The 12,468-nt window shown below is 37.4% G+C and overlaps 1 protein-coding gene across 2 annotated transcripts in view; it reads right to left on the bottom strand.

Moving 5' to 3' along the window:
• The window catches only part of KCNH7 (potassium voltage-gated channel subfamily H member 7), a 2,626,261-nt gene that overhangs the window by 73,990 nt on the left and 2,539,803 nt on the right, over positions 1 to 12,468 (bottom strand). The window lies entirely within an intron of this gene.

The raw sequence follows: 12,468 nt of genomic DNA, 5'->3' as shown, positions 1-12,468 counted from the left end.
GTAGGGCTATGCATCTGACAATCCATGGGTCAAATCCAGCCTGCAAGTCATTTTTAACTGCTCCTTTACAACCAATTTGCAAGCATTCATCTTTGAATACACCTAAAATAAGTTGTAAAGAGACAGCTAAAAATGAGTTTTCTACATGGTCAAAGACGTTAGCTTCGAAACCATATTTTTTCTGGGGACAGTTTCTCCGACAGAGAAGGTCAGGGGACAGTAGACATGTTTTTTACTATTTTTATCCCATTGAACAAGTTTGTTATGTAGTAGCAGAATGAATAGAATTGTAAAAATGCATGGTCAGTGCTACAATTTCAATTATTTATTAACTTCATTCAGATGGTGCTTGCAAGTTCAGTCACTGAAGAAAACTTTGCCTTACTATAACCAGCCTCAGTGAGGGTAATTAGTAAATGAATGATGTAGCTCAGGGTAATTAGTAAATGAATGATGTAGCTCTAAGCACATGTTTATAGCTTCATTCATTAATTAATTCAGCAAATTCCTTTAGAATGTAAAAAAAAAAAAATGCAGATTGCAGGGACACACTCATTAAAAAATAAAATAGCAAATTTCTACCAGTAAACACATTTTATGTCACAAACCAAAGACTTCTTCAGATGTGGCAATGAACCGTCTTCTTGCTATTTAAATGATAGTAGCATAGCATGTGGGTAAAAGTACCATGTGATAATTAAACAATCATGTGACATCAAATACTTAATCGTAAATGCCTCATATCTCATTTTTCAATATTATAAAATTTTTGTGGTGATTGATCCCAGAAAAAAAGTGTTATATAAAATCTGCAAATAATACAATTGAAAAGCAAGCTGGTATTCTATACCTTTCTCTCTCACATCTCAGTCAGCAGAAACCAAAATATAAATAAAAACTCTGTAAAACTGGTACATTTTAAAGAATGTTTGCACATTGACATAACTGTTAAAAGTGTTTACCTCACATACACAAGGTACAGGGTTTACTTTTTACATATGAAGGGAAACTGACTAGGCTTATATATTCATGACATCACAAATAACTGTACACAATAAGTTCTTCAATCAATTTCACACATTTTTGGCTAAATTTATATGGGAACCCAAAAAAAACAAGAATTTCATATAAAAAAAAATCTCTCCCCAAGTCAAAGGGGGGTTTGAAACTTACGGACTTTAAACTCTACTATTCCATTATTAATACTAATAGAATACTGAGAATAGCTGAGCACAACCCGACACCCAATACCCGGCACTTGGACTCCTCCTTAGGTAACAATATATTTCAGGTACACTAAAGCACTAGGCATTAATCCCAAAGCTTTCCCTATTCTAAACAAAAAAGAAATACAAGTTTACACTATTATAGAACCTTTACAACACTCCATTAACATAACACAAAACCTTTTTTTTCCTTAAATCTCTGGCCAGCGATGGAAATCCTGCAACCCTTTCATAAAAACCCAAACTTGAAAATTAATAACAATGATAGACCTTAGCACTTTTCCTTTACTAAAAGACAATAGACTATGCCTACCACAACTGTACAATCCAAGAAATGGGAAATAAACTTAACTTACCTAAGTCATACACAATCATACTAAGATAAACTAAAGAACTTTGTTCCATTTACCTCCAAAATAGCAACCTACACAATAGAGACATAGATAATTGTGTATCACTATGGAAGGTTATTTTATCTAGAAGAAAAACAATATCTAACACACATAAAATTATGTGAAATTAAATATTAGCATGCTCTTCTTTTTTTGATTATTGGCTAAAATTAAAAGCATCTATTGATGAACAACAGATAAGACAAGTTATTAAACCAACTCTGAAAACAATACCTCTTAAAAAACTGACACACACACACAACTTATGATCAATAATTCAACGCATCCAAATCACCAAACTGCCTACACTGTAAGAATCAAAAGGCAGATTTAACTCACATCTTCTGGAGTTGTAAATGTGTGTATAAATTATGGAACTCCCTAAAAATCCAACTACAAAAAATGGGCTACGAGAAGTCATTAACACTGGTATTTACACTACTTCATATCCCTCCACCAAACAAAACTGGAAACCAAACAAACATACTCATAACGTTTTTTTTTTTTTACTAATGAATCTATACATAACATCCAAATGGTTAGACCCTCTGAATATTACTTGGGAAGGATTCAAAAAAATGGCCATAAAACATCTTCTAGCATACAAGATGGTAATTAACAAAGGAATTAAAAACTTGAAAAATCTAGAAATTTGGGAACAGACCTTTAACATCATCTACCATAAGCTAATACCAAAAACACACAGAAGTACACTGTAGTGGAGTCTAGGGAAATACACACAACCCCACAGTTAGTAAACACTGGACTTGACTGTATAACATCATAAGTGTTGTACATAAAATTTGAAAATACTGTCTGTAAAGCACCTTTGTACATAATATAAATAGTTGTGCTTTGTGGCCTTCCATGTCACTGTCAATCCTGTAATGTATATTATCTATATATGTGCCACTATGTAAGAGTTGGAATATATATGTATTATCTTTATGTAAAATGAAAATAAAGTTTATTGAAAAAAATAGCCTGTAAGGGCAGCTAGTCTAGTACAAACATATGAACAATTCATTTGTTCATTTCTTGTCAGCATTGTATAATTATCTTCATAAGTACATCCAATATAAATTCACAGCTGAGACAAGAGTCTACATAAATAATGCCTTTTGATTTGCAGTTGAGACAATGGTAATTTATATTTCTTCTGAGTATTAACAAAAGAGAAAGCTGGTGAATTAGAAATGAATCTACAATACTTACAATTATCACAGGCAAATATTTCCTTTATTTTATTCTCATGACATTGAATTGTTCTACTTCTGCCCTCTAAAGTATCTTTAACATGAACATTAAAATTGTTTCTTTGTTTATAAAAATTGTTTTGCAGCCCCATATTGTCTTTATTTCTGAACTTGCCATCTGAGTCTGAGTTATTGCTGATTATATCATTTATACTAGGGTTATCTAAACTATATATAAGCATAACCCTCAAATCTCAATTAATATTATATTCTTCTCTATCAAAATTCTCAATTATATCTGCTACTAGTACTGATCTAAAAGAACTCTCGCTGCCCTCTTTTACTTCTCTTGAACATGTTTTCCAACAATGTTTCTGGGGATCCCCTCTTACAATATTTGTTTTAACCTCTACAGCTCTATGTGAAAGACGTTTTCATGGACTCAGCCTCTTTGCTCACACCATTTGTCGCTTAACTATCTTTTTCTTAATATATGTTGGATGCATACTACTAAACTCTAAATATGAGTTACTTGTAATTTCTTTGTGAACTATAGAAATCTGTATGCTGTTTGGTAAATCCTTAGAAATAGTGATATTTAGATATCAAGATTATTGACTTGACTTACATTATACTCAAATTTCAGATTCAAGAATTCTGTAGAACTGTTTAAATATGTGCAGAATAAATGTAACTCTTCCTCTTTGCTGTGTATAAACAATACATTGTCAGCAAAACAAAAATATGCTTTAACATTTTTGAAAAGGTGGTGGCAATAGACATATATCTTTTCCCAGTAACCTAATACCAAATGTATGCATTTGGTGAACATAGCTGTTACCACTGCCACAGCCTGTAACTACTGAAAGTAAGATGCCTGCATGGAGATGGGTTGCATCTTTGCCACCCATGAAAAACACTGGTTTAAACCACTGTCTGAATACAATGTAAAATATTTTGTTTAAATCATAATGGCATTTAAAGCAAGACATTTTTGATATAATATGCTAAGTGTTACTTTACATTTTTTAAGCAACAGCAATTGCCTGCTGGATGTGTGATTTATTTTATCCAAGCATGCTTTACCACAACTTAGAGGACTGCTCTTGGGGGAGGGGTAAAAGTAGCAGCTCCTTATGATTACTGGGTTATATGTTCAGCCATTGAATGGAACTTTCAATGAATAACTGAACATCAAACCCTATCCATCGAATATTCATTTCATCAATGGGGAAAGTAACTATTTGTCTACCACTTCCCCATGTGCCCTACTGCAGTATTTCAAATCCACCCAGGTGGGGGGCTTTACCCCCACACACCCCTTGACTATATGTACGGTTAAGGTGTTTGCCTTACAAACACAAGGTGCAGGGCTTGAGTCTCACAAGGGATAATTGGCTAGGCTTAAAATGGCTCGCAAGGGCAGTTAGTCTAGTACTAACCTATGAACCTATGAACCTATGAACTATGAACCCACACTACAGTGGGGAAAAGGGCAGATGGGGAAGTGATGGCCAACTAGTTACTTTTCCCATCGTTGAAATGAATGTTTGCAGAAAGAACATTTGATGGATAGAGTTTGATGTGCAATCATTTAGTTGAAGTTCCATTCAATGGCTGAATGTAGACCCATGATTACTTACACTGTATAGTGGATAATGAAAAAAAATGACAGTTTTTAAATATGGATGATGTGATGACAATTGAGGTACTGTTGCTAGAGTTTTATATACTGAGACTATGTAATATAGCCATTACAACTTTAAGATTATTGTATTGTATAGTTGTTTTAAGAATGCATATGCCCCACAATGCATTGGGCCTATTGCCTAGTGACAATGTATTCATGATGACTAAACTATTAGTATTATGCTTACTGAGCTGCCATTTTGTACAGAATAAACGTTGCCTGCTATGTTAAAATACTGGTGTACTCTGACATTAATGACACTGGTATCTGGCATGACTGGGTAAACAGACAAGTGTTTCATGACATGATATCAGAACATAGATCTCCTTCATAGTAAAAATGAAAACATCACTTCAGTACAAAACAATGCTAAGCTCCTAGTAACCTATTTCTAACTGGAAAGAAGCAATTTTACTTCACAAAATGGTTGTTTTACTGACTTTAAGCTGTTCTCAAACAAGTTTGGCTGGCATGCCTGGAAGCAACAGTTTGCATTTTGGAGTAGTAACAATGTTTGATAAAAAAAGCAAGACAAGTCCTGGTAAACACTTTGTTGTTTTCAATGAGAAAATAAGTAGAGGCAATATACAATTCCTTTTCTTTCTCAGAGAGCCAGAATGTTATTTATGAGTAAGTAATTAGTGACCTCAACACATATTTTACGCCAAAAAGTAATACTATACATGAAAGGGCATGCTTCCACAGAATTAAGCAAGCCAAATGTGAATGTGTTGAAGTTTTTGTAAGGCACTTTCACGAAATGGCTGAAAATTGTGTGTTCAATGGAAGGTTGGCCGAATGGTTAAGGTGTTTACCTTACAGACACAAGGTGCAGGGTTTGATTCTCACATGGGGTAATTAGCTAGGCTTAAAACAGCCCAAACGCATTCTATGAACACCTTCAGGAATGCATGGATCATGCAATCCCAAATAAAACCAAGATCCAATCCTCCAAAGGCAGACGTCCTGTCTGGTGGACCCCAGCCATAAACAAACTATACAATAGAAGGAGGAAGCTACTACATGATAGAGCAAAATCCCAAAAAGGGAAGGCATCTCTGATCGGTATTAGCAAAAAAACTACAGGCACTCATAAAATCGTCTAAGGCCAGCTTCGAGAGAAAAATTGCACAGGACACTAAGGATAATCACAAGACTTTATTTTTTTTATGTTAGGAACTTGGGTGGGAATTCCCATATATGCTCAGAATTAGTCCAAAATGACAAAAAATACACCGAACCCACAGACATTGCCAACATCCTAGCTGACAGGTTCAGTGCAAACTCCCCCCCCCACCAAAAGGGCAAATATCTATCCTAGCAGAGTGCTGCCCCCCTGACATCTCAGATGCTCAGGTAAGAGCTGCCCTCTCCAAAGCAAAAAACACAGCATCAATGGGACCAGACGGTGTCCCGGGCTGCGTCCTAATTGAACTCCAAGAAGAGCTAAACCCAAACCTAAAACTACTGTTCAGTCTCAGCCTTACTACAGGATATGTACCCAAAGAGTGACGTACAGCAGCAGTGGTCCCTCTCCACAAAGGTGGTGCCTCAACGAATCCTGGAAACTATCGCCCCATAAGCCTGACTAGCTTGGTCTGCAAAGCTATGGAAAGGATCATCATGGACCTCATAAATAAAGATATTGGGGACCTACCGACACTGGATCCTACCCAGTTCGGCTTTGTTAAGGGCAGATCCTGCCTCTTAAACCTGGTCGATTTCTTTGAAACAGTCACCAAGGCCATTGAAGAGGGGAAGGTGGTCCACACAGCCTACCTGGACCTCGCTAAAAGCCTTTGATACAATACCCCACTCGGGCATTATAGATAAGCTCACCAGCTTAAATATAAACCCCTATGTCACTAGATGGGTTGCAAACTGGCTCAAGGACAGAACCCACATGGTTAGAATTGCTGGAGCCATGTCAGACTCCAAACCAGTTACAAGTGGCATCCCACAAGGCTCAGTCCTGGGACCTCTCTTGTTCAGTATATATTTCTCGGAGGTACAGGCCAACACGGAAGGACTGTGGCTGACCAAGTTCGCAGATTACTGCAAACTGGGCGCCATAATAGACTCTCCAGCCGACAAAAGCATCCTCCAAAAGGGCCTCATAGAAACAGACAACTGGTGCCAGAGCCATGGCCTCAAGCTAAACGCCAAAAAGTGTATAGTCATCCCCTTTGGCAAAAACAAAGTGCCCACAAATTACCACATAGGTGGTAATCCATTAAGTACAGAAGAAGTAATTAGGGACCTGGGGACCCAAGTTGATAGCAATCTCTCATTTGACAACCATGTGGCCAAAGTGGTTAGAAAAACATTTTATATAGCCCACCTAATCATGAAGGGATTCACAATTAGATCAGGGGAGGTCATCGTGCCTCTTTACTCATCCCTCATCAGGCCCATAATTGAGTACAGTGCCCCTTTTGGGATGTACCTTACTAGACACCTGCAGCAACTGGAAAGACCCCAAAAGTACCTCACCAAGAGGATCAAAGGGCTCAAACAGATGCCATATGCTGCCCGGTTAAAGGAACTCCAGCTCTACTCAGTGGCATACCGCCTGCTCAGAGGCGATCTGTGCCTGATGTATAAAGCCATGTCCAACCCGGAATTAATGGACATGCTGCACCTCAGAAAATCCAAATCCCATCAAGCTACTTGCTTGAGAGACTTGAACCTCAACACTGAAATAAATAGGACATGCTGGAGGGACAGATTCATAACCCAGAGGCTCCCTTCACTCTGGAATAAAATCCCAGTCCAGGTTAGGCAGAGTCCCTCATTGACTCTCTTCAAGAGGAATCTTGATGAGTGGATGGGAGATCATAGGTTTACCCCGGGTATCACTTCTGTGTCACTGTTAGACAGAGGCACAGTATACTAACCTCGAAAAAGGGCATAGCAAAATTAATTTAAAATGGGTGGCGAAAGCCAAACACACTCTGGCTAGGCTTATAAATGCCCTAGGGCAGATAGCCTAGTATGAACCTATGAACCTATGAACAATGACAGTTAGCCTAGTAATAATCTATGAACCTAATCTATAAACCTATGAACCAAATCAGAGACAGAACTGTTATTGGGATGGGTGATGTTAAAGGATCTCAAAAGTTACAACTTGAAGTAAATGCAACTTTAGAAAAAGCTGTACAAATTGCCAAAGAAGCAGAATTAGTAAATAAACAAATTACTAATTTAAATATGGCAAATGATGTACATGAGGCAGGAGCGGCCCGTGCTATTGGACTGCCAGACTGCAGCCCCCTCAACTTCAAACTAACAAAAGAAAAAATAAATAAAAAGAAAAAAATAAGAAAAAAAATATTTTAAAATTTCGTGGACTTCGCGCATGCGCACTAGTCCAGACTGCTGCTGAGACAGTCTGGAGCATGGAGCATGCGCAGATTGTCTCAGCAGCAGTCCTGATTGAGACAGGAGCGCTCCCACAAGTCTATGTAGTTTTAAACTGCATAGACTGCCTGGGAACTCGCTGGGGAAAAGTGTCGGGGTCAGACTGCAAGGTCGGCAGTCAGGAGAAGGATCTCGGGCCTGGATTGGCTTGCTGCAGGGGAATATCTCGCGATGGGCAAGGTCGGATCTGCATGGGTTTGTGGATTTATTTAATGGTGGTTTTGGGGACAGGGACCTGGATTTAATGGTGGTTTTGCAGACAGGAATGTACTACAGGACAAGGTAAGTGTACAGGGACTGTGTGTGTGTGTGTGTGTGAAAATGCCCCTGGTGCAATATACTGGTGGTTAGGTAGGGAATACCTCAGGCTTGAACCCTGTACCTTGTATGCAGGTGTTAAAGACCTGAATTCCGTACCCACCACCATTTGTAAAAAAATTGCAGATTTTTGCCTCATATTTGATCTGATCTGTTCCTCATAATATCTGTGGTTTACAAATGTTGCAATGCTTAATATTTGATGGTGCAGTGGTAGCATTGTTGCCTCACAGCTGCAGGTTCTCATGTTTGCTTCTTGGCTGGGGTGCCTTCTTTGTAGGGGGGGTCTGTATCTTCTCCCTGTGTTTGTGTGGGTTTGCTTTTGTGTCCTCCCATGTTACAAAGACATGTCTGCATTATTTCTTCCTGGGCCTCTGCTGAATTTTTTTTTTTGTTCCAAGTTAGACTGTCCTGATTAACAAATGTTAAATAAAATTGACAGGCATTTGAATTTCAGACTTCAGGTTTCTGAATGTTTAGTTCCTTACATATTTGATGGTGCAGTGGCAGTATTGTTGCCTCACAGCTATAGGTTTTCTGGTTTGATTCTTGGCTGGGGTGCCTTCTGTGTGGCGTCTGCATCTTATCCCTGTGTTTGTGTGGATTTGCTCTGGTGTCCTGCCATTTTACAAAGACATGTTTCTGCAGTATTTCTCCCTGGGCCTCTGCTGAAAATTGTTTTTGTTCCGTCAGAAGTAAAATTGACAGGCATTTGAATTTCAGACTTCATATTCTTCAGAAAATACATAGTAAAACAGCGTTTTATTTTAGCAATAAATATATAGTAACGCAACCTTTTATTATAGCAGTTTTTTAAGTTTATAAGATGGCTATTTGAAATTTGTCCTTATTTTTGGGACTGTAATACCCTGTTAGTGGCTTTGTCCAGGTTTTTTGTGCTAAGGTTGACAGCTATGGCAAGAACTGAATTCACTGAATATGTTTGAGGGCTGTATTCCCTCATTACTGGGTTTGTCCAGGTGTTTTGTTCTAAGAGGTTGACAGCTATGGTGAGAACTGAATTCATTAAATGATAGCCATTTAAGTTTCAGTCTTCCTCTCTTTCACAAAGCAGCTGATTTGGCATAGTGGTATGTTGCTCTTGACTGTTTTGCACAGGGACCTTGGCAGTAAAATGTACGGTGGTAACACAGCATTTTTCTTTCACAAAGCAGGTGATTTGGCATAGTGGTATGTTATTCTGACTCTTGCACAGGGACCTTGGCAGTAAAATGTATGGTGGTAACACAGCATTTTCTTCTAGCAGCTTTCCAAGATTATACAAGCAATGTTTAATGTGTCCCTGGTTTTTGCCCTTTTGACCCACCCCAATAAATTTGGCTTTTTCCAGACTTCTTGTGCTGCGAAGTTGAGATGCAGTTGAGTATTGAGTAGATTTTACAAGGAGCTGAGAGCTGCAGGGGAAGAGAAGTTTAGTGCTGATTATGCTAAGTCAGCTCACATTGCTAATAGCACAAAAGGTTGTGTACTTCCTTTTGATGCAGAAGGTTGTTGGTTCTACTCCCATAAGGGGTGAATGCTGCCATACTGAAAATTAAGATACTAACTATGAGCCTGTTATCAGTTTGCCATCCATTTCCTATTGCAATATTACTAGCTTATTTTTAATGTAATTTAGGGAATTTATTCCTCAGGGGCATCAGACACTTTATTTTTCGATGAAACCATGAAATATAAAGGTGATTGCTAGCACCAACCTCTTCATTACAGATCTATTTAACGTGGAATTATTTAGATTACTTTTTTACTACTTCAGAGATTGTGCATATTTACTGATAATGGTGGACTGTAGAATTGTGCATATTTACTGATAATAGTGGACTGTAGAAGTTTGAGTAGACTTTTATGATGGAAATGTTCTGAATTGGACAGTTTTGTTTCATTGTTTACTGGAAAAATGTTCAAAGCAAAAGGAAGGTGTATCAAAGAGCACATGTATGTTTCATATGCAAGGGGCCTATGATTTGAAAACAGCCCAGAATTAATTTTTAGCTGCCACAGGTAAAATGTATTTTCTTTGAATGTTGGTTTTAATGTTATTTCAATGAATGTGAGTTTCAAGGGCAGAGAAGTTTTAATGCCAAGTTTATTTAGCAGATGTCTTAGTGTTTGTGCTGTAAAATGCAAAATAAAACTTTCAAATGAAGTTCAAATTATCATAGAAGTAAATCAGTATGCACATTAGTGTTTATGGTAAATGGAGTGAAATAGCAAAGTAATGGATCATTGGAATGGCTGCAGGGAGGCTCCATTCGACCATGGTTTTGTGAGGGGGAAGGGCGGCAAACTTAGACAGCCCCAGCTGAACTATACCTCCCAACTGTCCAGATTTTCAAAGAATGAATAGATTTTTTGCTTCTTATTTTTGGTTTGTTCCTCATAAAATTTGTGGTTTTCTGGCAAATCATTTAGGAATTAAGTCACTAAATAATGACACACTAGTTTCAGACTTCATAACCTTCAGAAAAATGCATGCTAAAGTAAGACCTGTTCTATCAACTGTCCCAGTTTATAGAAGAGCAATTTTAGTACTGTTTATATGTTCCCCCAATATATTTGGCCTTGTCCAGATTTATGTCCCAGTTTATAGAAGAGCAATTTTTAGTACTGTTTATATGTTCCCCCAATATATTTGGCTCCAGATTTATTGCATTAACAGGTTGAGAGGTACATGCAAATAAATTGCTTTATATAATTAGGCATAGCCAAACCTCTGAACTGTCCCTGATTTTGACTCAAAATGTTGCTCTTCCCCTAATGATCCCTCCGCAAAATAGCAATTTTGGAAGAAAACATGGAGGGTTTATAATTAAGAAATAACTGTAATAATCAGATTACTTTTATTTCAGAAATGCATGTAGGTATTTTATTTTGTCAGCTGCTCAAGTTAGCAGTACTAATATTAAAGTGTCCCTTCTCTGACAGGTTCTCAGCTGTATTGTGTTGCTATTTTATATTTTTACATCACATTTTTGGTCCATTTTTCATAAAATTGTGTTTTTTTGGCAAATTAGTGACAAATAATTAAAGACTGAAGTTAGAAAATAATGACAGACATTTGAGTTTCAGATTTCATACCATTCAGAAAATTCATAGTAATGCAAGACCTCTATTAGCTTTCTAAGTTTATAAGAGCGATATTTTAAAAATTGTCCTTATTTTTGGGCCTTTGTCCCATTTCTTTGTATGGCTTTGTCCAGATTTCTTGCTCTGAGGTTGAGAGGTATGACAAATGTGTCAGGGACATCACAGTCAGCCAGAGACATTTCAAATTGTGACATACTTGTTGCATCCCACTCCCCCATGTAGTGACTCTGGATCTGTCGAAGCAAGGCAAGGAGTAGTTATGCAGTGAAAATGTGCAGAGAATCCCACCCATCCAAGGTAGACACAAGTACTAGAGTGGCTTTTCATCTGTCCTTGATTTTTACAGAATGGTCTGGTTTCTGTCATATTTTTTGTACTGTTGATTTATGCTTATTACTCAAAGTGCCTGTTGCTCTGTGTTTAAGTAGCAATACTTTAATGACCATCAGGTAAGCTTGGCTGAGATTGCAAGATGCAAGTAAGCTTTAATAAGCATACTGTTAAAGAACTGTCAACATTGAAAGCCTTTCTGTTGCCTTGTAGAGAATACTTAACTAGATAATGTATAAGCCTTGGGTATAGAAATGCATATGCCAGTATTTGTAATAAAGGACAGAATTACATTATTTTAAGAGTCTCATTACACTTGGAGACTTCCAGTCATCTCTGCAGGCTTTACCCGTAAACTGAATGCCAATCATGTGGCCCATAACCTGTACAGTAATCCTTTTAAGCAATGTATCTTGAGCTTATTTCTTGTTTGCTTTTCATTTTTTACTTTGATCATGTTTTCCCCATGAAACAAGCAGATGTCAGGCAGCAGGACTTTTTTTGGATAAGGAACATTTTTACAAGTGGGGGCATCAGAGATTTCTACTTTCAGCATGTTACTTGTTACTTTAATAAAGCTGAATATAAATTATAATTAGAACTGCAGTGCAAGAAGTGGTTTGAGTTGAGTGCTGCTTGTTTTTCTTATACTTGATTTTGACTGGCATTCCATTAATGTATTTAAAAAAAAGTAATTTATTTTTTCATGCCTCACAACCTTTTTTGTTTCCATCTAGATATTAATCTGTCATGCAGCCAATGCATTGAAATATTTTTATTCTTCT

This window comes from Protopterus annectens, chromosome 6.part0 (assembly GCF_019279795.1).
Source record: "Protopterus annectens isolate FY-2018-M chromosome 6.part0, PAN1.0, whole genome shotgun sequence".
Lineage (NCBI taxonomy): Eukaryota > Metazoa > Chordata > Ceratodontiformes > Protopteridae > Protopterus > Protopterus annectens.
This window is presented reverse-complemented; position numbering and strand designations above follow the sequence as displayed.